At 47.4% G+C, this 26,443-nt stretch overlaps 1 protein-coding gene across 4 annotated transcripts in view; it reads left to right on the forward strand.

Moving 5' to 3' along the window:
• Positions 1–26,443, forward strand: part of NOS1 (nitric oxide synthase 1) — a 147,549-nt gene continuing 121,106 nt past the window's right edge. Inside the window, exon 1 of one of the 4 annotated variants that reach the window (XM_030582994.1) lies at positions 1–2,986. The gene's annotated coding sequence lies outside the window, so the exon portion shown is untranslated. Of the gene's footprint in view, positions 2,987–10,055; positions 10,128–17,754; positions 17,886–26,443 lie in introns of those variants that run through there. The other 3 variants (XM_030582996.1, XM_030582997.1, XM_030582995.1) reach the window with 3 other exon arrangements.

Below are 26,443 nucleotides of genomic sequence, written 5' to 3' on the forward strand. Positions count from 1 at the left end.
CGTTTGTAGATAGCTGGTTACCTTGGCACTGAAGCAGAGCATATTCACATTAAAACATTGCAGTGGGACAGACTTGCTTTTTTCAGGCTATAAGCCAGTGACTTTGGATACTATGTTGATGGGTGCAAATACAAAATCTTAAGCAGCTAGATTGACCAGGTGGCAGCTGTCATATGTGCAGCAGATCCGGGTTAAGAAGTCCTCAGATGTCATTTGTTTGATGAAATATGCCATTTTCTGTCTTGGGCTGATTTTTATTCATCATTTGAAATGATTTTCTCAATCATTTCCATGCATGAAATCCTGACTTTTCAGCTGCTCTGATTCGGCAAATCAGGGCCAGGGCACGTTTCTTTTCCCTGGTTGGCTTAGCATCACCCTGCTGTCCGGAGTGAGCCATCATGATTAAGAATTCAAAATATTTGCAGTAAATGTATCATTGCCATAAGCCTTCTATTTGGCTAAACAGTTTCTTAGAATACTTTCATAGGCTGACCACTAATGGGGTGAGGTGGACATATAGGGGATGAAGGGAGAGCGTAACTATTCACTGGAGGTTTTTAAACAGATACAATTATTTTTCAGTGTTCACTTAGCTGTAGGATGAAGTAGCAGGGCCTGACCGTCTTTTCTGCTACTACCATTCTAAGCTGCTTTGCTGTACGAAGGAGCCAGCATCCCAGTAGATGTGGCCAGCCAGGAATTACCCTGCATGGAGGATGTCTCTGGGGAGAAGGGGGTAGGACCAGGGCATCCCTCTGCTCCAGCTATTCCCAGCTGCTCGAATTGCTCTTTGAGGTTGTAGGCAGCCTGGCTTACGACAGGGTGGGGGTCTACCTCAGGGTTGTAAACAGGTGTTAGGCTGGGGGGTTGTGATTTCCTTTCTCATATTGTTAAATAGGAGCGGGAAGGGATGAAATGGGGGTCTGAGTATGAAAAAGGTTGTTAGAGAATCCCTGAGGCTGCTTTAACCCAATGCCAGGGGCTGATTCCTCGCCATCTGGCCCCAGAATTGGGGAACTGGGAAGCTTTGAACTGAAAATGTGGCCCATGGAATCTCTTCTCCTTAACAGTCAGAATGTCGGTACTCTCAGCGACTCTTACCCTGTAGTGCTGCAGAACCGGCCTCATGTGTTGTTAAGAGCAACTAAATAAAGACCACGCTCTGGAATCAATGTCTCTGAAAATGAGCGTGGTGACTTGCCTCACACTTAGCTCACAGTGGGCGACCTTTGTCTTGTGACATTTTATTGCATTGCTGCGATCTCTGGGATAAGGGCCCCGTCAGCTAGCGGTGTGACTGCCTTGTATCATGCTTTGCAGAATTACCTGTCTCGTTTGCTCTCCGCCACGTGTCAAGAGCCGTGATGGAATGGCAGCTGATGGAGAAATTCGATGTGCGTGATCATCCTCTCTCCACTAGCAATTGTGGTGTAGGACTGGGTAAGGTACCCCCCATTAATGCTGGCAGGCCCCAGGGGCTGGGTTAGCCAGGACACATAGGAGAATTCCTGCTGTTGCCGGTGTTCTAGCAGAGAAGTGATTTATCTGCTGTCTGGTTTCCTGTGTACGGGCTCGGGCAGCCGTTACCCTATCTAAAGCTGACTGCTCTGAAGGAGGCTTGGGAACAATCCTTTTCAAAGATCAGTGTTTTTCTTTAGGAGCCAAACTGGCACCAACTCCAAACTGGAGCCTGGAGCCCAGATTCTCAGCCCTGGGGCCAGAGCAGCAGAGAAGGTGAAGGTTCATTGAAGCCACCTTTGTGTGTGCTCTATTTTGGGGTGGTCTTTGGGCTGCTCTAGCTTATGCACTATTCCCCCAGTGGGAAGCAGAGAACAGCTGGAGTGCAGTGCACTTTGCCTGTGGCATAGCCCCATCCCACCATAACGCTGGGAGCTAAGGAACAGGGGTAACACAGGCACCGTCCCAGCTCTCTAATGGCCAGGGAGACCCCTTGCCCAGGAGGCAGCATAGGGGGCCTTTAGCACACTAAGCCCAGGTCAGTGGGACCCAGGCTTATGGAGTCGGGTGTCTAACCCCGCTCTTGAGCATCCGCACTATGTTGTAAAGCTGGGTTCATGGTTGCTGGATCTCACAGCTCTGGTAACATAGCGCAGTACGGCTATGGAGCCCTGCTGACTCAGCTCTGCAGCCTGAGCTGCGGCCACACTGCAGAATGACAGGGCTTGGAACACCGTAGTGAGATTTGGGCTCTGACTCACCCACCTAGTGGGGCCCCAGGACCGGGGTCCTGAGTCAGGCTGATCAGTGTGTAGACCCAAGAGGGGCTTGGGCTCAAACCTGAATCACTTCCAGGGCTTAGTGTGCAGTATAGATATGCCCTTAGGGAGTCACTGGGGTTCAGGCCCTGTGGGTGGCATGGGTGTGGCTAACTCCCGGTGCATTAAATGGGGGTGCTGGTGCCTTTAGCACATCACCAGGCATTGAAGAATTGCTCGTTGGGATATGCTCTCGAAGGGAAAGCCTTTCTGGAAATACACAAGAAAGATCAAGCTGTAGGAGGGCCAGCAGCATCTAAGGCAGGGAACGGAAGAGGCACATTTCTGTAAAATGTGTCCAGATCTGATCTGGAAACCCTCCTAACTAAAGGTAATGGTGGCCAGGTCCCAGTGAAGCAGGAGAAACCCAGAGCCTTTCCTTAATCCAGTGGGGTTCCTGGGAATGCATAACAAAAGCCAGGCCAAAAAAAGAACAATTAGGGCTGGGGGTGGGTGGCACACCCATCCCCAGGCAGCCTCTGGAGCCAGCAATGCAGGGTGAAGGCACAGGTTGCTGTTCCCAGGTGGTGTCAATTAATCCTACTTCATTCAGAGTAACACAGGCAGCGAGGCTGGTGAGGGCTCCTGCTGATTAATTACCACTTAGCCTCCAGATGGGAAAGGCACTGCTAGAGCTGGGGTTAGACTGCAAGGGAATGCGAGAGGAGGTGGCTGGACTGGAGTGCCTCTTCAGAAGGGCAAGCCGAGTGAGTACCCTCTCTGCCAATATTTTACACTCCCATTACCTGGAGCTGGGGGCGCTTCCCTGGCTCAGCATGGGTTGGATAGTCTAAAGCAGGCTCGAATTCCCCAGATGAAAGGCTTCATTCCGTTCCTAGGAGTGAGTCCCCCGGCGGCTGCTGGGACACTGAGGTGGTCCCTTGATGTATGGCCAGTGCGCTGGTTTGGAGAAGTTCCAGTCTCTCCCCGACATCCCCTAAAGTGCTAGGAAGGAAGGAGAATCCACGGTGCTTCTGGGTCTCTCCTGGACTGTGCTGTGCCAGTGAGGCTCCCCTGTTCTAGGAGCTGTGATACCTTGGCAAGGGTATTGCTCACTGTGCTCCTTGGAGAAAGGCAGGACAGCCAAGTGGTGGAAATTGTGACACAGTCTGAGACCTTCACTAAGCGATTTCCCTTTAAGTTTGGGCTTTGCTAGCATCTAGGTTTGTGTGCTGGGTTGGTTGTTCTCTCTGGGCGGACAGGAAACTGCCTGCGTGTTTCATTTCCAAAAATAGCCCAGGTGGCTCTGCCAAGGGTCTTTTGCACCCAAGCTGTCTGCTTGCCAGCAATCACAGCGCTTGCTGTTGTCTGTGTTATAAATCCTGAGTGTGAGTGTGGGGGGGGGGAGGGGATTGCTCTCCATAGCAACTACCCTGCTTCCCAGTTTGTATCTGAAGGTCATATTATTTATTTATATTTTAGTGTGTATTTCGGTAATGCCTAGGAACTGCAGGACTGGGCCAGAACTAGATTGTGTGAGGTGCTGTACAAATGAGTTGTTAGGCCTGATAGTGTGTGTCTTCTGGCTGGCATTCTCCCTCCTTCCCCCCACACCGCAGAGAGATCCTGGGTTCTAAACAACGGTGCCAGCAGTTCCAGAGGTTAGGTGAGGCCGCTGGCAATTTAACCCAAACTACACTCTTCCTGCCATTGGTTTGAGACCCTGAGTAAGAGACTGTCAGTATTTTGAGGGCTGCTTTTACTCCGTGGATGAACAAGCTCTCTCCGGGCTTCACGCAGATGGTCAGAGTTCTTTGAAACCCTTCTAAAGGGAGAACTGTGCTACCATCTTAAAGACAAAGTTTTGTAGAACATGGCGGTAATTCAGATTGTAAGCTACTTGAGGCAGGGAACTGGCTTTTGTTCTGTTTGTACAGCTCCTAGAACAATGGGGCTCCAAGATGCTATGTCAATACAAATAATCTTCCTGCTACAGCATTTTGTAGGATGGTTCTAAAAGCCTGCAGACAGGAGATCGTTGTGTATTAAAGACTATAGGTTTCTATAGTGATTTCTGTTCAATTTCTGTTGAACGCTGTTGGTTTCATTCCTATCAGGATAAGCAGAGTCCTCTGAAAGGTAGGCTGGAGCAAGAACATGCCACATAGACCTTCCCTTTTAATTTTTCCCCTTAGAATCTCTTCCTTTTTCTCATTCTCCCAGGCAGGATGGTGTCCGAGGGCAAGTCAAGCTTTCCAACCGATAAATGAGGCAAACAGAGTCCCTCCATCCCCAGTTCAAACAGTTAAACAGAAAACTCAGTGATCCTCTTCCTGCTTTGGTGTTCGGGCTTCATTTGGCACTGAACTTCACCCACTGCCTTGTTTTCACCACACAAATGGCACTTTGGGTCTGTGCCCCCAGCCCAGTCGGTGCCAGGGGAAAAGAAGCTCGGCGCAATCTCAGGTTGTGAACTGGGGGAAAGTCAGTGTTTATTCAGGGAGAGAACCTCCTGCAGTCTCTAACCATTCCCAGGGCCAGGTGCTCTGCTGGCTGGCTTGGCCAATGAGAAATCTTTCCTTGCTCGGGGCTGTGAGATACTTTGCTGGACTGTGCCAGGGAGATGGTGGGAGGGGGCAGGATGGATGGAACAGTCAAGGTGAAACTATGTTGTGCGGCACGGAGGCTGGCCTCACGTCCGCTAGGTAACTGTGTTACCTGACACTCTGAAGGCCAACCTCTCCAAGGGGCCTGCAGAATATGGACACACCTTTGCTACAAACCTATTTTCATCGAGAAAGACCTGCATTTATTAATGAGTGTTTGTTTCTATGATATCCTTTTAGCCAGGGATCCCAAAGCACTTCACAGACACTAAGTGAGTCTTGACATATCCCTGTGAGGTAGGTGGTGGTTGCCCCATTTTGCTGGCATCCTTTTGTCTACGAGAGATGGTGGAAACTGCAGCCTAGGATGTAAATGGTTTGCAATGTTTTGTGTAACTGAATAGTGCAATCCAAGAGTTACAGGCATTTGCAATAACCGTCAAAGATCATGCGTCTTGGTTGGGAGCTTGCTTCCTACGGGCTCTTTTCTCTTCAAAATGTAGGCGCCACTTGTTAGATAGGATCAATTTCAAATTCCTTCATATCTCACTTGCATGTGTCTTTACAGTGAAGCTTGGGACATCCTGTTGTTCTTGTTCCCTCTGATAGCTCTCTGTTCAGCATGTCCTTGGGTGTGCATCCATCTTTCAATCTGCTCAGATGGCCTAGCCAATGCAATTGTCTTTGCTTGAGCAGGGCTTTCACATTTGGTAAATTTGCCATTTGAAGAACCTCTGCATTGGTGACTTTATCTTGCCATTTGGTGTTGAGCATGTAGCATAAACAACATAGGTGGAAACAGTTTAACCTTTTCTCCTGATGAGCATTTTACACATGGGGAAACTGAGGCACAAAGCAATTATGTGACTTGCGCATGGTCACATGGCGAGTAAGTGGCCTAGATGAGAACTCCAGTTTTCATCATTCCCATTCCTGTGTTAATGTATTCCTCCCTTTTAATGCCGGGGCCCAGTCAGTTACTTATGTAAAGGAGCACAATAACCCATGTGCTTATTGGTTTCCTTGAAATTCTGTGGAGGAATGCATGGACATCTACCTCCCCATCCCTCCCCAGAAAATCTATCCCTTCAAGTTCCCTCAGCTGGCGTATGAGCATGTATTTATGTATGATACAGATGGTGGCTAAAGTGTGTGTAGGCACCAAAATAGTGGTGCCATTGTGACTGCTGCAGGGAACAGGCTGTTAGTAGCGTATCGTGTTCCAATTGCTCTCGCTATTTTCAGGCATGTAAATCCCAGGGCAGTACCACTCCTGGGGCTGTGGCCTTCAGGAAAGCTCTCTTCCCAGGAGCAACTGTGTGTGTTTGTTTCTGCAAAACTCTGAGGTTGCTTCAGACTGCTTTTCACGCTGTTGGCAGGGCTGGCTCCAGGCACCAGCGCAGCAAGCAGGTGCTTGGGGCTGCCAACAGAAAGGGGCAGCATGTCTGGGTCTTCGGTGGCAATTCTGTGGCTAGGCCTTCAGTCCCTCTCGGAGGGAAGGACCTGCCGCCGCTGAAGTGCTACCGAAGAATGAAGTGATGGGGTAGAGCTGCCCCTGAAGTGCTGCCGATTGCAGCTTTATTTTTTCCCTCCCGCTGCTTGGGATGGCAAAAACGCTGGAGCCGGCCCTGGCTCCCTGAACTCCAAACAGGAAGTTTTGATCCTAAACCGTAGGCACGTAGGATCTGCAATTTGAATTGGACCTTCACAGCCTGATTTCTGGCCCTGGTAGTCTCCTAACCCGATAGGTACATGAAGAAGCAGAGGGTTTATGGCACGCCTACAGTGCATGTGAAGGTGTGATTGTTGTACAGAAAGCAGGCGTCCCTGTGCTAGCATTCATCTAGCGAGCATGGCTAACAAGAGAAGAGCAGGCCTGGCTAGCAGCTGGCAACCAGAGAATATGCCCAGGTTCCCTGGAGGGTTTGTACGCTGGCTGCTAACCTGTGCTGCCATCACTACCCTGTTATCTGTGCTAGCTAGATTGAAGCTGCCACGGGTAGGCTTGCCTTTGCTAACTTCACTCGTCGTGTAGCCATCCCCCTGCACCAGCAGTTCCAGGAAAGTGATCATGTGGGATTTGCCCACCTGAGTCTACTAGCAGAGAGCAAGTGCAGCGTCTGCTGATGTCCCGTCCCGTCCCGTCCCAGGAGACATGGGAAACTCGATTTAGCAATTCCTGAGCAGCCAGGTTCAGATCCCAGCTGTTGGAGGTGCTTGATAGGAGCCCACGAGAGTACTTCAGTCAATGCTGCTCATAACTAAGGGCCAGGTTCTAACAGCAGGGGGTCCCATCCACTGGCCTGGAACTGTTCTTGGAGCGACATGCTGTTGGGCAGTGAGTAAAGGCGTCGGCATCTGGCCTGGTAATGTGGACGAGCGTAGTTGTTTGTACGATGCTGGCTGGGCGTTCAGAGCCCATTGGAAGAAGTCAGATACCAAGAGAAAAGATGAGGCCCTGCCTAAGAACTGCTGGGCCTGCTCTGTGCTACGTCCTGTGGTGTGTTTGTCTGGGCTCCCGGCTGGGATCCCATCTGTCCTGGTTCTGCTGGCGATGCTGCCTCGAGGCACAGGATGGGCCTGGACAAGCTCTGCTGCTTGTGCACTGTACATTGCCCTGGGGGGCTGGTGTGGCTGGGAGGGGGGAGATGGGCCAGGCCGATTGTAGGTGCTGCTCACTAGGATGCTGTGGACCCAGGGTTCCCTGCCCTCACCCCCAATCATAAAGGGAAACAAATTCAATTGCTTTGCAAACTTTCAACAGGGTCGGGTACTATGCGCCTTATTCGGGCAGTGTTCTCTGACTTCAACAGGGGGTCTACCCTGAGTCCAGAGTGGCCTGGTCTGCCCTGTAGCATACATCCCTTTAATCTCTGTGCAAATAAATTGTTCCATTCCTTTTTTTCCACAGCCTGAGACAATAGCTCTGGGCAGATAAGAGCGTGTGGATTGTTCGGTAAAGCTCCAGGGGTCTCCTTTGCTTAAACCTGCCAGGCACCTGTTGAGTGCGGATGACTGAATACTGATTGCAGGGGCAGCGTTTCCAAAAGGAAAGTCACACCTGGCATCACACCCACTTACAGAAAGGAACAATGAAAGAAAGGCTGGCCGCGTGGGAAGCTCTCTCAGCCCCTGGCTCTTGCTGAGCTTGGGCCAGCAGCAGACTCCAAGGCATCTGAGCTGCTCCATGCTTGGAGAGCTCTCTCTGCTCCACACCCACCCTTCTAGGTCTGCCACGCTGGGGGCACCTGACTACCAGGCTGATGTGTGGGAGTCCTGCTGGCTTTTAAACATGAGTCTCCGCCATACTTGAAGTATGGGCCAGGGGCGTGGGAGCCCTTATCTACTGGCGCCCCCTAGCAATAAGAAGCCTGAGTTGCTCCCAGCCTGAGGTCTCTGATTAACACCTGTTTTTATTTTATTTTATTTTATTATTATTTTTCCCTCCTTGGGCCTGCTGAGTGAGACTCCTACTCATTCTTGAACCTGGGTCTCCCATAGTACCTGGCACTCATGCCTTACCGTGGCGCTCACGGCATTTTATGTGTGAAGGGTCAGAATGCTACAGCTTTGTACCATGGCAGGGCTGGTGGGAGAGGAGGTAGAGGGGAAAAAATTTTCACAGAAAATCTAAATAAAAGGCTTAGCAGATCCCTGTTGTAATGTGGCAGATTATTACCTGGAGCCTAGTGTAACTGGCACAGGCGCTGCCCCAGAAGGAGGGACAGAGGAGCCACTCTGTCCCTTTGTGCATCCAGCCATGTTCCCCAATGAGCACCCATGGCTTGAGTGAGGAAACTTTGCGGTATAACAAACCGGGCAAAACCTGGGGAACAATCTCACTCGCTAGAAATTGACTCCATCTCAAGCGATGGGAAGCCCAGCTCGTGGCACACAGAGGTGCTCTGGCAGGGAGCTGCCAATAGCCAGATGTGCTGCGGTTGATTGGCAACCCTACCACACTCGTGTTTTGGTGCAGTCACTGCTCTGGTGGATGTACCCCATGTGGACGAGAAGCGTGCTTGGTCTTTCTCAAGCTTGCCAATTAAACTGGCTTTGTCTCCTGTTGTGTAAGCTGCCGTGTCCGAGGCTAAGAGTTCTGGCTATAGAAGGGAAGCCTGGCTTCAGATTTGGCCAATAGAGCCCAGGAGTGGCTTCTGGGGACTTCTAGGCCCAACTTCTTCTTATGACAGTAGTGCCTAGGGACCAGCCAAGAACAGGGCCCTGTTGTCTAGGTTCTGTGCAACCAGTAACAGACAATCCCTGTCCCAAAGACCTTATCATGTAAAGAGATCAGATGGAGGGTAAGGAAGAGGACTACAATGCATGGACAGAGAGGATAATATGACAGAGGCAAATGCTGTCAGTTCCACAATTCTTTGTTTGTTTGCTTTTAATTTCTCAGGTCTCACATTGGATTTTCAAAGAATCCTGTTAATAGGCCAGTCTACTGTGATGGTTTCTGTCATACCTAGTTTTTATCTGGTGTCTTTAATCCCTTGATCTCCAAAGACTTGGAAAAACAGGGTGTCATTATCCCCATTCTACAGCTGGGGAAACCGAGGCACAGAGCAACTTCAGGTGACTTGCCCAAAATGACACTGAAAGTCAATAAGAACTTGAAGCACAGCCCAGGTCTCCAGGCTCACAGGTGAGTGGCCAGTCTACTGGACCATGCTGCTCGGTTCTTCTCCAGCCTGCCCCTCCGAGGCCTCCTTCCATTATTCATGAACTTGTCTTTTTTGTCTTTTACATATTGTCTTTCAGGTTAGATGAGGAGGGCAATTATGCTGCTGCCCATTGATGTGCCGTGGGGGCAAGAGCGGTGATGTCAGGTCTTTTCACTTGTCTCTCAATAGGAAAGATGCTGAATGCTCCCTAGAAAATTACCTGCTTTAAACCTATTGTGTTCTGCTTTCCCCAACTTCCTGTTTTTTTTTTTCCATAAAGCTGCTTCATTATGGGTGATATTAACAGACTCAATCATCCCCTCCCTTCAGCTCTCGGCTGGGCGGCTCAAGGAAAAGGACCCAGAGTTTAAACCAAAACTCTCAGAATCGCACACACCTGCTTAAAAGGGGTGGGTTTTTTAGGTTGTTTTGTATGTGTTAATATGCACTGTGTTAAAGATAATTAGCCCCTTTGATGTTCTGTGTTCATCTGACAGGATGTGTACAGAGAGCTCTACAAAGGGGGTTGGGGCTGTCGTTGTGAATTTCTGTGTCTGAAAGAGCCGAATGCATGGAATTCGATGGCTCACGCACAGGATAACTTGGGGCTGTGAGGAAGAGACATAGGGGAGGTAAGATCTGTGACGGTTTAAAACATGCTGCAAAGATAAATCTTAAGTTTATTTAAAGGTAGAACCTAGTGAAAGCTCTTCAAGCTTTTGTTTAACTTTTGCCTTGTAATGAGGCAACTGTGTAATTGGTAATAATGCAGGAGCCTGGTAGCACTTCCTCCTTACAGAAGATAAGACAGAGTGCGTGTAGATTTTAGTGTGTGTGTCTGCAGAAATCTAACACAGCAGGTCTCTGAACTAGCCTGGCAGAGACTTTGTGTTTCTAACCTCTACCCCTGGCAGAAGAAAGTTATGCTGCTTGTGAGATTCAGAACCACAGCATTCCTCTCCGCTTAGCCCATGTCCTGACTAGGAAAACAGGTTGTGTTTGTAGAATGTTTTTTTGGTTAACTACTGTGGTTTTAAAAGAAAACTGCCCCTAGTGTAGATCGAACAACAAGTGATTTTGTTTTTAAATGTGGTCATCCTTAGGACCACAGGAACCACAGTGAAAGACAATCCCTGCACCAAGGACCCTACAATCTAACTAGGCAAAATGGACAGACAAAGGTTGGGAGAAAAGCACTGGGATTGCCATTTCGGTATGGGGAACGGAGGTACCATGACCCTGTGGCTCAGATTTTCCATTGCCTTGCACCTCGTGTAGTCCCTTACATCAGTGTAAAATCAGACTGGTAATGAGAGAGACCAGTGTAAAGTGGGTCCAAGTGACCCCACAAGGTGCAGGGCAATGGAGACTCTGGTCTTAGGTGACTTGCCCAAGGCTAGCCAGAAGTCTGAAGCAGCCCATCAGGTGCCTCTGACACAAGGCCAGAGAACGAAGGTGAAAGTGTCCAAGGGAGCTTTGCTCATAGCACAGTAACCCACAAGGGCCCCATCAGTCTTTGGGCTAGATGCTGCTGGCTCCTTGTGTGACATGTTCTTACAGCTGCCTTCAGCAGAAGCCCTAACATGACCACTTCGGGGCTCAAGTCTGCTACCTAGCAGGATGCTTCCTAAATCACCTGGTTCAGGGAGCATGCAGCAATTTCAACCCCAAAACTCTTGATACCCACTACAAAGGTAATCAGCATGCTGACTTAGCTTTTCAGTCACCGACTGAGACACAGGGGACAGGAAAACGCCGAGGTCCCCAATGCAGATTCTATCAAGGAGCAAATGGTTTAATTAATGTGGTGGCTCTTGGATGCATGCTAATTCCCTGGGATAGTTTGACTTTGGAAAAGCAGGTGATGTACTGAAGCAGTGGTAGCTGCAGGCACCTCTCTGCTATCTCTCACTTTGTGGGCAAGGAAAATCAATATAAACCACTTTGAGATGCACAGAAGTGATTATGTCTTGATTGAGCTCAGGAGATAAAGTCTAAAATGAAATTCCTTCACCACATGAAGGGCAAGCAAACGCCTTCTGTGGTCTTAGGAGGGTGGGACACATTAATTAGGTAGAGGGGTGTGTGTGTCTTCAAATATTTTTAAACTACCAATACACTCTTTAACTAATATTCCCTGATTACTCTGTTTGAGTAGAGACTTTTGTTAGCACATTCTTTAATTCTGATGCTCAGACAGAGGTAGGGATCTAACATCAAGGCTACATGATATACCCATGCTCTTGACTCTATAAAAAACCCAATAATAATGCCAATGAGTAGAGTGAAGGTTTAGTTGGAGGTGCAAATGCTCTGGGGAGATACTGAAGGGGAAAAGATGGTGAAATAGGACATTGCTGGCTGGATAGCTTAACTGCTCGCTAACACGTTACTTTAATGTTTTAGCGGTGTGTATAATTGGGAATAGTGATGGTTGTCTGTGCTTTAAATGTAGCAAGGGGTGTAACACTTGTACCATTTGCTGCTGGTTGATATCCCTTTAAAACGAGGTGTGCTCCATTTCTGTTTGGTGGTCTTCAATTTGCAGTGAATTTGCTGTCCATTCTGGCTCGCTCTTCCAGAGATATGCCAAGAGCTTTGGGCTCCTGGGCTGACGAGCCAATATCCTACATAAGAACGACACCTTTCAGCACTAATCTTCTCTCTGACTTTCAGAGCTTGCATGAGGGATAAGTAACTGCATGTAGATTTTAGTTCTTTATATATAATCATCATTCATCCTGACGGGTGCCAAACACTTCACTATCAGTCCAATTCCCCCTTAGATGGGTAATTCCTGCTAAAGTAATAGGAGTTGGCCCTGTGTATCCGAGAACACAAATGGGCACTAAAGATATGAGAATATTTTCACCCGCCTCTTAAATGCAGCTTTCTTTAGCTTGAGAGGTAATGGCTGTGTAGCAGTGCCCAGCCAGTGCTACCAGCCATATAAGCTCTGCACTTGAAGAATGCTACAGCCGGCTGTCACCACATAGAGATTGCAGGCAGACAGGATGTTGTCACTCACCCGGGAGTGAGGCCAGAACACTGGAACTCTCATCTCAGAAGAGAGATGCATAAAGGTAAATTCTCCCAGGAAGTCCTAAAATACTGAAGATGTTTCTTTCTCTCTCTCTCTCTGTGGAGTTTGAGAGTTATGAGTCAGCAGGTCAAGCACCTGGAAATGTAACTGTTTGCGGAAATATTTTCTGTTCTGTTTTGTAATCGTGACTTGTTTCTCCATAATAGCCAAGTGGAGTCTTTATTCAACTTCATGAATGCGAGTGCAAAGGGTCAGGCCAACAGGGGAGACTGGTGAGAAGATAAGCATTGAAGTATTCAGCAAGGCTCAGAATGCCAGAACTAATTCAGTTTGCCAAAAGGTTTTCCATAGGAGGTGCATATTTGCTCATGTGCGTCAATTCAGTATTGCCTAGGGGGGTTGTAATGTGAGCTGTTTACATCTCCACCCAGTAGTGAAGCCAAGCTCTTTCTTGGGAATCTGGTGGTGTTGGATGAGGGATGTGGGTGTGTACTGTGGTATGCTGTTAACTGCAGGTCACAAAGAGCTGCTGCTTCCTTGTTCTGTGTTCAGGGAGATACATTAATCGGAGGTCAGTGCTCACAATGGTCTCTGTCGGCCTTAAAGCCCGAGTTATCTCAGTGTTACAAAACTCAAGTGAAGACTTTTTTTTTCTCTAACCTTCAGAAAGTGCCATCAGGTTTCTCTTTGATTCTGTCTATAAATCAGTCTAGGGATGGCTCGGGAGGCCTTGGTATGTCATTAGTACTGTAAGTACAGCTTTAACATATTATGGGCTAAAATTGCAAATTCTGCCACTACAGCATGAGACTATGAGCAGAAGTCAGTGGCACTTTTCTGTAATTTATGATTCTGAAATACTTGCACCCTTGGGAGTGGGGGGTTCATAGCAAAGAAACTCAGGAAATCACACTACAAAGGGTAAGAGTTACTTGTAAGAATGTGTAAAGGAAGCAGCATGTCTGTAGATGCATACCTAGCTTTGAGTTTGAGTAGCTCAGGAAGTCTCTTCTGCCTGGTACAGTGTTCTTTCTGTAAGGCCATTTGGATTCACAGCAGCTCCATCCTCTTCCAGCTCCAGTCAGTGCCACATAATAAGAAAGTAGTTTTCCCGATGATGCCTGGCAATGCCTATGTGAAGCTATATCCCGCTACCAAGCAAAGCAAACCTCTTGACCTGTTCAGAATCTTCATCTGTCAGGATAACTGAATGTCCCCATAATGCTGTGGTCCTGGAACACATCAGGGCTCAGCTTCTCAAACTCCCACTGAGGTGATAAATTGGATTTTTCTCTGCTACGAAGGGCCCGGACAATGGAAAGTCACCTTGACAAAAACCGGCCTAAGTAGTTAGAAAGGATTGCACAGTACATTAATCTCAAACTTTCTCACAGTATTTCAGAACTTCCTCTTCTCAAGCCAGCCCAGGTGCTTGTGGAAACAGGAGGAGGAAAGGAGGGCAAAGTTAGCCAAGCTCATGATGGGTTTGGTTTGGGCCAAGTTCAGATAACAGGACATCCTTCCTCATGTCAGATGTAAGATCTTCTGAAGATCAAAGAGCAGACTCCATTTTTGTTTTGGGGTTCTAGCTGAAATATCACAAGGAAGGTGATTTTCATAGGCGGCTAGACATCCAGGCTAGACATCCAGGAACTATGGTCTATACAGCCCCCTCCCCTCCAAAAGCACACTGATGGTCCTCAGATATTATTTCTGGCCCTTCTTGGAAGCAAAGCAGTGCCAGACATTTCATGAGTTAGCCTGTTCTCATGTGATTTCCAAACTGTTTCTGCAGAGCTAAAATGTTCCCATGAGTTTTGTATATTTGGAGGTGCATTTCCTGATTTCAGCCCAGACTCTGATCATCTGTCTGTGGGCAACAGGCAACTCAGACTCTTTGGGGACCCTCACACTCATGAAGTACCTTCTCCTGGTTTTCCTCAATGAAAGGAAGCAATATCAAAGTAGACAGGACAGGAGAGTTCTTTGGTGCAGCTAGAACCCAGCAGAGGGGTCATCTGGGTTCCTACTGGAACCTGATTCCCTAAAGGCAGCTGTATTTAATTCCTCAGTGTCTTGTTACCTAGAGATGTGGTAGATTCTTCATCACTCCAAGTAATTTTGGATGTGTTTCTAAAAGAGACTCATTCACAAATTATTAGGCTCAGTGCTGGAATGACTGGGTAAATTTCTCTGGCATCTGTCAAGCAGGAGGTCAGAGTAGGTAGTCCTAATGGCCATAAAAATTTGTGACCTTCTAATGAGAAGGCCTATGAAAAGAGGGCAATCTCTTGAAAAGGAAGCTGCTGGGGAATCGCTCCATTTCCCTAGGACCTTGGGGAATCTGCTTGGGCAGGATCCTGAAATCAAGCCCATTCACAATCACTTCATCATTTGAATAACAAGCCCAGAAACAATGAGTCAGGATGCTGGCAAGCTTGGTTGGAATCTCAACCTGTAAATGCTTTCCAGAGCCATAAGAGCATATGAGAGCATCAAATTCTTCCCTAATGTTACCTTTTCCATTTAAGCAGATGCTGCTGCTGCCAGAGCAATGTCATCCACTTGTGAAGAGGGGGCTGCGTGATGGTGAATGGGAGGAGAGCTGTACACACAACAGACGCTCCTTTAAAATGTGACTCGCTCTATTAAGAAATTGGAGAGCCCTGTAACTGAGGAGCTATAGTTACTGTGGAATCCTGTGGGGTGTCTCAAAACCGTATCGAGAGGGCCCTGTGCTCCATTAAAGCCTATGAGCCACATCAAGACCAAACTTCTGTTTGGGCTTGTCACACCTTGATGGTGAGGGTGCTCAAAGGTCGCTGTAAGCCACTTCTGTGGCTCATCAGTCTTCAGGTTTCTGGGCCAGTCTGAAGTGGCAACATAGAGAGATCTTCTGGGCCTGGCTGTGCCAGATCTCAAGAGTTCTGTGGCCATGCCCCTGCTGCTTCAGCCACACGACTTGCCCCTGTGGGTGAACTTAGGGGGTGGGGGGCCAGCAGTATGCCACAGCTGATTTCTCTGTGCCAGAGGAATCCTCAGGGGGCCACCAAGGTTAAGAGATTGCTTTGCTTTGTGCTACCAGAGCAGGGCAAAGCAGATTTAACAGGGCCAAGGATCTGACCCCATATGTTTTCAGAGTCCTTGCTATAGAGTGCAATGAACAGTCTGGGACACTGCTGGCTTCATCCCACTGAAGAACTGTAGAATTTTTTCTATAAACACCTGCTCATGGGAGACCTAGAACTAAACTAGCATGGCAGTAGTGCGGGTAAGGACTGAGGCGGAGTAGCAGATGGGGGGTGGGGAAGGGGAGGGCTGGGACAGTTAGGTGTCCTGGAGGCCAAGATTCAAGTGAAACCTCTCCCATACTGTTTGTATGGACCAAGGTGGGATTGGATCTCAGAACTGTTCTCCATGAGCCTCTCCTGCTTTAGATTATGCACCGAACATAGGGATGTGCTGGTCAGAGAGAGGGACATCTGAAATGAAAAGGCATCTAACTCCTTTCCGAAGAAGGGTTGCTGGTGAGAGGAGTCCACACAGTCTAATGAGCCATCTGGCCAGGGAATACGACCACATTCCTTGGCAGTAGAGATGGTAAAAGTTAGCTCATCAGCCTAGCCCCCTCATGGGACAAGCACCGTCTGCTTACTGTTTAGAGTTTGTTTTTCTGCTTCTTTCATGTGTGTCAAGCTTTAACTGGCAGCACAGTAGGAAAAGTGTGCTTCCATTCACTGCTGATCTGGATGGGGTGTGTGGCAGCACATCGTTGTGTTAGCCAGAAGTGCCCTCCATAGGCATTGGAGTAGACAGAGCTGCTAGTCCTGACATTGAAAGGCCTGTGGTCCTGCATTTGGGGAATTCTGAGCTATTCCTAGCACTCTAAGACCTCCTGGCAATGAAGAGATCTGCCCAACATTTCTCTATTCCTGGAAGGAATAGCATTAAGGAGACCTCTTGAGTTGGGGAGACCCTGTGCTGGTGTGAAATAGAGAACATGGTGAAAGGAGAGCATTGATAGGAAGGAATGTGAGAGATAGAAGCTCTCAGGATTTGGGGGAAAGGTCTGGAGCCAGGGAAGAGCACAAGGGGGGTGGGACGACACAGCCTGGGGAGTTTGGGAACAGAGATGAACCCTTTATGAAGGCCCAGATTCTGAGCTGGACTCTGCACAGCTCAAGGAGGGTCTGAGTTCGCTTTTTGTCACCTTTACGACCTTTGCATTCTTGAGCTAGGGAGAGAGTAAGTCTGGTCTCCAGCCTTTAGGCTGCTTCAACATACTCTGGGCTGCCTGGAATTCCACAGGCCCTTTCCAGCAGCTGGGACTAGCTGTAGCATGGAAGGGCTGCAGTCACACTCTGACTTCCCAGCTTCGTGGGTTTCTATACTGGAGATTCCCAGTGCAGGTAGACATACCTGCAGTATTTGATCTTGCTGGCCGTGGAGGCATGAACAGTAGAATGGGACCTATCCTGAGTACCTGCCTAGGTTTTCAGATGGGACTGTACTTAGGCAGCTAGCTTGTCCCACCACCCATGTAGATGTGGCTTCCATTTTTTTTAGCACACTAGCTCAATCAGAGGTAGCCCAAGTATGGCTACCGAAGCTGGGAATCACATCTCTAGCTGCAGTGTAGACAGGCTTTGGTGTGGGGGGGAGCTAACAGCCATGACTCTGACTCTGGTGGCTGGAACAGGGGTCTAGAATCCAACCCTAAGTGCCTTCTAAAAAAATTTGAAACAGCACATTAAATTCCCTCCTGTAGTTTTAAACACCTTGTGAGAAAGAGCAGCAACTTTAGGCATAGGGGGTGTCTGCCCACAAGGGTGTTTGTTTACATTCATCGGTGAAGTCTGGGGTCAACAACTGAAAGATCAACGCTAATGGAGGGGCTGTGTTCAGGCCAGAGTCCGTGGGGAAACAGCAGTTTCCTTCATTCGCTTCAGTAGGAAGTGTCTGCCCGCATCCTAGAATTGGGTCCTGGGTTTTTTGTCTGACGTTCCTGGGGAGAGGGGCTGGGAAACTAGGCGCATGTGAGTCAGCACCGGTTTTTATTTATCAGATGGGGAAGGCCTGAGGAAAAGCAGGTGGCAGCACAGAGGGCAACATCTGTGCATGTTCACACCAGCTCTCTGCTCTCTGCTGCCCTTGGCGCTGGGTGGGAGCTGTACTTGCCGTCAAGATTTCTGTCACCCCGGTTTGTGAGAAATGCCGTGATGGCTGGGACACACTCAGCCTGTCCCCTTTACTCTGCTTTTCCCAGTCGCACGAGGGGCTCCTGATCTCTTGAAATGGCCAGCAGGTGCTTTGTCGGAACCAGGAGCCAGAGACCACCTGGAAACAAGTAAGCCAGGGTGACGCAAGGGAAGGCATACCTGTTCTGACTGGGTGTGTGTGGGGGTGTGCCTGTTACCAACGTGTACTGTGAATATTTTTATGCCGCCCCATGCTGCTCTGCAGTAATCGGATGCCCCAGAGCCATTCAGTAGCATGCAGTATTGTGCCCAGGCTCTCACGCCGCAGCACACAACAGCCGTTTGTTTCAAAGCAATGGGTGAATTCACTGCTCTCCAGGGCTGTCCATGCGGCTCTTACCATAAGGGTGCTAGCAGAGTAGGCTTAGTGGTGTGCAAACCACCTTATGGGGTGAATGTGCCTTCACCCTGGACTTCAAAGGGTGTACTGGGGCTGAGCAGTCTCTCTAATGACCATTTAACCCTGAATTTTTCTGCTGAAAGTGCTGGTTTGAGGGCCAATTAGTACCAAATTTGGCAAAGGTTTTTGTGATTTGGATATCTGCCACTTGGAGTTGTACTGAGACCCATCAAACTCATTTCACTGAGGCCAACAAACAGTTGGATGTTAAGAACTTTAAGCCTGATCCAAAACCCAGATGGGGAGGGCTCTGAGTTACTGCAGAGAATCTTGATGATCCCTTCTAGTCTTAAAGTCTGAGAGAGTCCCATTGGCTTCACTGAGCTTTCATCCAGGCCTGGTGTCGTTATTGAGAAGAAGGAAGTTCTTCTAGGTTAAGCACAGGACTGAATCATGAGCTAGCTGGTATTCCTGGCTCTGCCAGGGAATTCCTGTGCCCTTGGATAAGTCCCTTAACCTCACTGTACCTCTGTTTCCATGTATGTGTGTGGGTTTTTTTTAAGTAAAACCATACAATGGCTTAATGTTTGTAAAGTGCCATAATAGATCATAATACTTGGATCATCAGTGTCCTCTGCAGTTGTGGTGTTTGACTCTGGAAGGACTTGGGGAGAGATGAAGACTGCCTATTTGCTAAGGGCCACCTGGAATACTTAGCAGAGTGAGCATGGGCCTCTTTCCTTATTGCTATGAGAAACCTAACCCCTATGTTCTGTTTTAAGATACCAGAGAGTGGTGCTTTTTGTAAGCTTGGAGCCTTGCCATTGATTAATGGTCTCTTCTGGCCAGAACCTCTGCTTTTGCTTTGTGTAGGGTTGAGTTTTGCGGTTTCATGTTTGAACCCCCTCCTTCTAATCTCAAAGTCAAGATCAGTTGAAATGACGCAATTTGAGGTTGACTTGACACCATATGGAAACTGTCTTGTTCTCCCCCACCCCCAGCTTTGTTTGACTTTCTTTGGAAATGGGATCTGGGTGGAGGCCTGCTTGAAATTTAGGCTGGATTTGCCAAAATGGCTCAGGCTTGAGAATCCAAATGAAACCCAAACCACAGCAAATCTCTCCTGGATCTGAGTTTTGTCATGCTGATAAATAGTACTTCCATAACAGTGCCTGTTCAAAACACTGTGCTTGCTTAGTGAATAGCAGTGCTGCTTATGTCATCACTCCTATAGACTCAGGCTCCTAAATCAGTTAGGCTTTGCCATGCTGAGTGCAGCAAAACCTTAAAATCTAGGCCTCTAATACAATTTATGGTTAGTGAGGTGCTTGTGACGTTAGCTGCCACCTAAGGAACTGAGCTTTCAGAAGTGCCAGCTCCACCTGGTTTATATGGGCCAGCTGACAGTCTCAGCTCTGTGGAGGCAGAATGTATGCCCAGAGGGAGCTGAGCATCCATGAGAGTGGACAACAGCAACTGAAAATGGTGCAAACCGATTAATAGCCCGTCCCAGTGAACCATTAGCACCATACGGCCTTCAGAGCCACTAAAATGCCCAGTCTCTTGGCATGTTAGAAACAACAGCGCACATGGCAACAGACAGTGACCAGCATGGTGCCGGTGGTTTGATGACCTCTTGCCTACCAACATTTAAGTAGAGAACCCTGAACAGCTCAATAGAAAACATTACCATGCAAAGAAGAGAGGCACGCGCTGCAATACTGCTCCTGTTAGACGAGATGGCTGGACCTACAGATGTGAATTGTAGTTCCTGTAAAACAAGCATGCTGGTTGCTTCATTTGTCTTTCTGCTCAGCTCTTAGCCCTCTCTGTAGCCCAGTGCTCATGGGATACCCTTGAAATAACTGCTGAAGGGTGAGTAAGTAGCCATCAGAACCTTAAAACAAATTGCCTGGCAGCCAAAATGGTTCAAGTCCATTGACTGGGTCTCTGAAACAACCAGTGCCTTTGCCATGCATTCTCTTACCAGCTTCCTATGTTCAGTGCTTCAGAAATTGTCTAAACTAATGTCTCTTCTAAGTCTTCACTGCAAAGGCCAAACACACACTGATTGCCCAGCTAACTTACGTTTTTCTGTTCCAAAATTTGAACATGTCCATGGAAATACCACTATTGGAGTCTTTGTAATTACCTTAACGTTTGGTCAATATTGCCTTAATTAATATTTGGAAGATGAAAATATTAGTATGTGAATTGTATGTTTGTACTTGTCCTTTTCTCTGACTTAAGATCAGTGTCAGAGCATGAAGAGCAACAAAAATGATTAAAGGTCTAGAAAATATGACACACATGAAGGAAGATTTGAAAAAAAATTGAGTTTGTTTAGTCTGGAAAAGAGAAGGCTGAGAGGGGACTTGATAAGTTTTCAAGTTCATAAAAGGTTGTTACAAGGAGGAGAGAGAGAAATTGTTCTTCTTAACCTCTGAGGATAGGACAAGAAGCAATGGGCTTACATTGCAGCAAGGGCAATTTAGGTTGGACGTTAGGAAAAACTTCCTAATGGTCAAGGTGGTTAAGCACTGGAATAAATTGCCGAGGGAGGTTGTGGAATCTCCATCACTGGAGATTTTTAAGAGCAGGTTAGACAAACACCTGTCAGGGATGGTCTAGATAATTCTTAGTCTTGTCGTGAGTGCAGGATCCTGGACTAGAGGATTTCTTGAGGTCCTTTCCAGTCCTATGATTCGACGAAGAAGTCTTCACTTTTCCTCAATTCCCCATCTTCCTTCCACCTTTTTTTTTGTTGTTGTTGTTGTTGTTCTCTAGGAAGCGCAGGGACAAAGAAAGGAGATAAGAGGAAAGAGCTGGCAGGATTTGACTTGTTCATGTCTGTGGTCTGCTAGCCAGCCGGGTTATATAAATATGATGCCGTCAGGTATTTAAGCTCAGGAAAGCCCAAGTTGTACTGTGAGACACCTCAGTATTCTAAGCCCTTTCACATCCATCTTTCTATTCTTTTGAGATTAATTATTCATGTTTGACAGGTTGTTCTAAAAAAAAATTGCTGCCCTGGAGGATACAATGTGGGTTAACCATGTTCAAGTATTATGAATGAATTAGTGCAGGGATCGGCAACCTTTGGCACGCGGCTCTCCAGGGAAAGCCCCTAGTGGGCCGGGCCGGTTTGTTTATCTGCTGCATCTGGAGGTTTGGTGTAAATCAGCATACCTCCATTGACTTCAGTGCTACTGCACTCATTTACTCTAGCTGAGGATCTCACCTGTGGATTTAAAAAAAAAATTCCACAGGTGAGATCCTCAACTGGTGTAAATGGGTGCAGTAGCACTGAAGTCAATGGAGGTATGCTGATTTACACCAATCAGTGATCTGGCCCCATTCATTAAAAGTAAAACAAAATCAGATTTCTGACCTGGGTTTCTAATACATCTCAGATTATTAATGGGAAGGAAGTTTTAAAATCTAGTTTATTGTTCAGCAACAGTCTCTCTCTAAAATGGCTTTCAAAATATTTTGAGTTCATACAGAGGCAATGAAAGGAGAGGGAAAAGGTGGGCAGGGGAATATGTAGGCACAAATCTGACACACACACATTCTCTCACACAGTCAAATGTGGCATCAGAGCTGAAGCACATGCAGATCTGTGGTGCAATAGGCCATTATTCCTCACTCAGTAAATTCAGTCACCTTCTTGGCCCCTTGGCAACCACCCCAGGAGCCTCTTTGAGTCCCCAGACAGAGCAGTATCGTTATTTCGGCTTGTTTGTTTGTCGGATACTGGGACTCTTCCTTTTGTCGTGCTTTTTTTTTGTGGCTTAGAAAACCCAGACTCCTTCTGTGAACATCTGAGTGGCAGGGCCAGCATCCTTGTCACTTCAAAGCCAATGCTTAGCACCTGCCAAGTTAATGATGCTTTCCTTGCTCTGAGTAGGCTGGAGGATGCCTGAAATCACAGCATCCCACAAGCGCAGGTGACCAAGATGACAGCAACCAATTACTTTGTACCTCCCTTTGCTGCAACCAGAGTCAAGATTCCAAGCCACTTGGGTTGGATTTGGAAGGGGATCAGGTATTTCCAGTAGAGCTGGTCAGGAAAGAGGAGGGAAAACCCCCACCAAACTCTGAAGGTGAAAATAGTTCCCATTTAATTTTTGTGGAAATTTTTTTTGGAGTTTTTGTGTTTACCCCTCCTCCCCCACAAAAATCGCAAATCTGAACAGAATATTTTTCATTTTTATTTGCTTGTTTTTTAAAAGGAGAATCAGGAAAATATCAACATGAACAGAAGACTTTTCTAGTGTGAATTTCTGTTGAATTGAGAAGGCTGAATCCTTCCAGTCTTGGCTCTGTGAAGAGTTCATATGATTCCACTCTTCAGTGGTGGGACATGAGTATGCAGCGGGGTTGAGAGAACAGACCTGATCATGTTCCCTTTTTGTCTCTTCCCCTCTTTTCTCTCTGGGTCTGCAATAAAAGCAGGCCAGTGTTTGGGGTCTGGCTGGTCACTTCTTGGTGCAGGACTCTAGAAAGAGAATAATTATGGCTGAGAACAGCCATTCCCATGGGCTTTTAATTTACTAGTCACTGCAACGGGAAAGGGAATGAGGAGGGGGAGGGGGGGAAGGGTCAGCATATGATATTTCTCCCAAAAGTCAAACTTGGGACATAAACTCCTACCAGACAATACTCCAGTGTGTTATTTCAGAACCCATCTCTCTCACACAGACTTTGACCCAGAACTCGGAGTCCCATAGCAACACAGCTAAGCTGCGATGGAAAGCCGAGCAGCACTAGCGCTGCAATGACAGACTGGTCTGGAATGTGTTTACACATCAGATTTGGGAAGGGCTAGGGGTCGTCAAACTTCATTGCACTGCAATCCCCCTTCTGACAACAAAAATTACTACACAACCCTGGGGGGGTGGCGGGGGAAGGGGCAAAGCCAAAGCCCCAGGGCTTTAGCCCCAGGTGGGGTTCCTGTAACCTAAGCCCTGCTACCTAGGTCTGAAGCCCTCAGGTGGCTTCTTCAGCCCAGGCATTGAGGCTTGGGCTTTGGCTTTGGCCCTGGCCTCCAGCAAGCCCTGGCGACCCCATTTAAATGGGGTGGTGACCTATTTTGGGATCCCGACCCACAGTTTCAGAACCACTGCGCTAGAGAGATCTGGGGCAGCCATTCCAGAAGTGTGGAGGAGAAGGCTCTGTTGCCAGTAGTGATCCATCCACATGAAGGAACAAAGAGGCTGGGGCTGAGAGCTGGAGACAAGGTTGATTTAAGAGGCAGGAGCCAAGTCCACAAAATCTTTATAAAAACAGAAGGCTGACATTTCTGAGCAGGCTTCTGGAGCCTGTATGTGTGTCCCTTCAAATTCAGCAAGCGGCTTAAAAACAGCTTGGTACGTGCATTGTCCAAAGACCTATTCTTTTCCCTCTCTGTCCTAGCGATTCCTGATTGCTCAGAGCACCTGGCAACTCACCCTACATCTCTCTTCATCTGTTTTTCTCTCTCCCTTGCTGTCTTTTCACTTGGCAGTTTGGTTGAAAGGTCCCTTCTGCTCTCCATGGTACTGCACGGAGCAATAACTTCTTGGAAATAAGCAAGCTGAGGTAAGCAAAGCAGCTGCAGCAGGAAAGGGAGAAAAGGAAGGATCAAGCCACAGAGGTCTCATGAAGATGCTGCTGAGCTCTAGCGACTGGGATATAGTGGAAAGTCTCTGGCATGGCGAAGAGCTCTCCTTTCTCTTCATCTCTGTGCAGTCAAATGTTTTTTGTCTCCTGCTTGGGTACAATGTGCCAGGAGTTGAAAGCAGATGGCATCAGCCAGGCGCTATCCCAAATCTCCATGACTTATGGCACTTGTTTGGACAGACGTTGTTATTCTTAGTAACCCTCCCTTGGTAACCACTCTCCACGAAGAAGCCGGCCATTGGTTCTCTTTTTGTCGGGTTTCAATTTCTGTTTAAACTTGATCTTTTGACTTTACGCAGCTTCCCATGATACATGTTCCCTGATGTTATGGCAGCACGTGGTACATGGCTCATATAAGACTAGTCCATGCTAAGTGAGGGTGATTATATCTGGGTGTTTTTTATACATACTTTTTGCCTCCGTGCTATAGAATCTGCCTTATGCAGGAATTCTGCAGTTGTTATTCATGGCAGGCTTTAGAAGCATTAGCCATTGTTCACTTTATTGTCAGTTGCAGAACTTAAAAACCATGGGCCAAATCCCCAGGTGTTGTAAGTAAATTCTACTGACTCCAGTCAGCTGAGGATTGGACCTCACGTCCTGATAGTATTCTATGTCCCAGTACAGCTGGTTAAAATTTTCAGTTAAAAAAATGTTTGGTGGGAAAATGGCCTTTTTTTTTCTCAAAGCAAATCTTGAAAAGGAAATAATCTTCATGAAAGTTTGGTTTTTAATGGGGAAAAGCCCCAAACCCAACCAAAAAAAAATCTGGAAAATGTTCACAATTTCTAAATGTTCTTCTGAAATTTGTCATGGCTCATCCTTGCTCTTCCCACCCAGCTCCATAATACAGAGGTACCCACGGCTCTGAATTGAAATTCTGGGCCTAGGGTGCAGAGTTCTATTTAGCACGTAAATAAGTTAGGGGACAATTTTTGGCTGAGGTTTAGCTGCTGAAGCCGAGCACTGTTTTAAGCCTTGTCCATCGCTTTCCACAGCCGCCTGATTGTTGGCCGGTGCAGTGGCATTCGCAGCAGGGTTCCTTCTTCTTTGTTAAAGCGCCCCCAGACATCAGAGGTTAATCTCACACACACAAAGAAATGGTGGGCCTATACTGTTGGATACACCGAGCATGTCTTTCAGTAGCATGTGGAATTAATAACTGCATAGCCCCCTGGCATGGGTATAAAGGCATGGTAGCCGGTGAGGCACATCTTTGGCAGGTAGAGAGATGACACACCTGAAGGGTGTGCTTATGTATGTGAGTGCAGACCTTACATGCTCTGCTTGCCCATGCCTGCCATCAATGCTGATGTTTGCAGCTGTGCAGTGTCCCACTGTCTTCCCTGCTGCTGGAGCCCTTCCCATCCCACAGGGAAAGACTCTGGAAAGAGACTCTGGCAGGAGCCTGTCACCGCTGCCTTGCCTGGTCAGAGCCTGTCATGGGCATATGTAGCTAGCCACCGCACTGTGGATGCAGCGTGTAGCTATGTGTACACAACTTACCGCCACCAGTGATGTACCGTGAAGTCGTAGCATCCTCCCTGCCCCTCAGCTGTGGCTTAACCAAGCCATGGGCCCAGTGACTTTATTCTTAAATCAGTTTTGCCGTCCTTTCCACCTCAAGAGCACAGGCATGGCCAGCCAGGGCCCAGACTTTCAGAACCAGCTACCCCTTTTCCATGCCTTTTACTCAGACTCAATCAGATGCATCTGCCCTCCCTTTGTGCTCCCCAACACACCCAGCCCCTCGTTGATAGTGCCACATCTTGTACTCCCAGAAGGAAAGGGAAACTAGGAGCTATCAGAAATGAAACCCATTTCCTACACCTCCCGAGTGCCAGTATAAGACCTGTGGGAGTACTGGAGCTGAGCAGGGTGTTTGCCAAGAGATAAGCAAGGCAGAATGCGGAACTATCCATGAAATAGGGTCCTTCATAAGAACTGTCCCCCAACGTGAAATGTACTGAGTCAGAATTTCCTCCTTGTTGTGGTAAGTCACCTAGGGGTGCCACAATCAGTTGCCAATTCTAAGACCAGGTCAAGTTAGGTCACCCAGCAAGGATAGCTAACCTACCCCCAATTAATTTGTATTCTGAGCTAGGAATAATCGTCGCAGGCAATTCTGAGCTGGGAAGAATTCAACCCATGTTAGCTTTTAAAATAACTCTTCAGAAAAGATCAGATCTCACAGTTTAACAGGCCTGAGTGGCTGTTTAATTTAGGAAACAACAATATCTTTTTTTTTTTTCTCTTAGCAAAAATATGACAGTTCCTGTCCTGGTTGTCATGGATGGTTTAGATTTCTTAAGAGGTTTGTGGATCTCTAAATAAGATGTATGTTTCTAAAAAGCAGGAACTGTTTATCAAGTGTTCTTATTCCATTAAACAAATGGAGAGTTATTTACCCCTTTCTGTTTTCCACAGGCTTAGTAAATTTGTTAGACAGGCATTATCTTAAACTAGTCTAAGGGAATTTACCAATTTGCAGCCATGCTTCTGACGATGTCTTCTTTTAATTGAACTGCCTGCCTTCTTTCCAAAAAGAGGATTGCAATTTAAACTATTAACACTAATCACTCTTCCAAATTAATTAATCAGAAAACTCCTGTGTTGTTCCCAAATAAATCAAATCCCCAATCA

Source organism: Gopherus evgoodei, chromosome 13, assembly GCF_007399415.2.
Source record: "Gopherus evgoodei ecotype Sinaloan lineage chromosome 13, rGopEvg1_v1.p, whole genome shotgun sequence".
Classification (NCBI taxonomy): domain Eukaryota; kingdom Metazoa; phylum Chordata; order Testudines; family Testudinidae; genus Gopherus; species Gopherus evgoodei.